The following is a 1,271-nucleotide window of genomic DNA, read 5'->3' as shown; positions in this document are numbered from 1 at the left end:
AGCTTTGTTCTTTTTGCTTAGGATTGTCTTGGCTATACAGGCTCCACCTCTATGCAAATAAACTAGAAAATCTAGAAGAAATGTTTAAATTCTTGGACACATACACTCTTCCAAGACTAAACCAAGAAGAAGTCGAATGTCTGAATAGACCAACAACAAGTTCTAAAATTGAGGCAGTAATTAATAGCCTACCAACCAAAAAGAAGTCCAAGATCAGACAGATTCACAGCCAAATTCTAACAGATATAAAAAGAGGAGCTTGTATTATTCCTTCTGAAACTATTTCAAACACTAGAAAAAGAGACTTCTCTCTAACTGATTTTATGAGGCCAGCATCATCCTGATACCAAAACCTGGTAGAGACACAACATAAAAAAGAAAATTTCAGGTCAATATCCCCGATGAACATAGATGTGAAAATCTTCAGTAAAATAATGGCAAACCGAATCCAGCAGCACATCAAAAAGCTTATCAACCACGATAAAGTTGGCTTCATCCCTGGGATTCAAGGCTGTTTCAACATATGCAAATCAATAAACATACTCCATCACATAAACAGAACCAATGACAAAAACCACATGATTATCTCAATAGATGCAGAAAAGGCCGTCAATAAAATTCAACATCCTTTCATGATAAAAACTCTCAATAAACTAGGTATTGATGGAACATATCTCAAAATAATAAGAGCTATTTATGACAAACCCATAGCCAGTATCATGCTGAATGGGAAAAAGCTGGAAGCATTCCCTTAGAAAACAGGCATAAGAAAAGGATGCCCTTTCTCACCACTCCTATTCAACATCATTTTGGAAGTTCTGGCTAGGATAATCAGACAAGAGAAAGAAATAAAGCGTATTCAAATAGGAAGAGAGGAAGTCAAATTTTCTCTGTTTGCAGATGATGTGATTGCATATTTAGAAAATTCCATTGTCTCAGCCCAAAAAATCCTTAAGCTGATAAGCAACTTCAGAAGTGTCTCAAGATACAAAATCAATGTGCAAAAGTCACAAACATTTATTTACACCAGTAATAGACAAATAGAGAACCAAATCGTCAGTGAACTCCCATTCACAATTGCTATAAAGATAATGAAATACCTAGGAATACAACTTATAGGGAATGTGAAAGACCTCCTCAAGGACAAATACAAACCACTCCTCAAGGAAATAAGAGAGGATACAAACAAATGGAAAAAAGTTTCTTGCTCATGTATAAGAATCAATATCGTGAACATGGCCAAACTGCCCAATGTAATTTATAGATTCAAC

This window comes from Mandrillus leucophaeus, unplaced genomic scaffold (assembly GCF_000951045.1).
Source record: "Mandrillus leucophaeus isolate KB7577 unplaced genomic scaffold, Mleu.le_1.0 Scaffold685, whole genome shotgun sequence".
Taxonomy (NCBI): Eukaryota; Metazoa; Chordata; class Mammalia; order Primates; family Cercopithecidae; genus Mandrillus; species Mandrillus leucophaeus.
The sequence above is the reverse complement of the archived record's forward strand: the minus strand, read 5'-3'. Positions refer to the sequence as shown.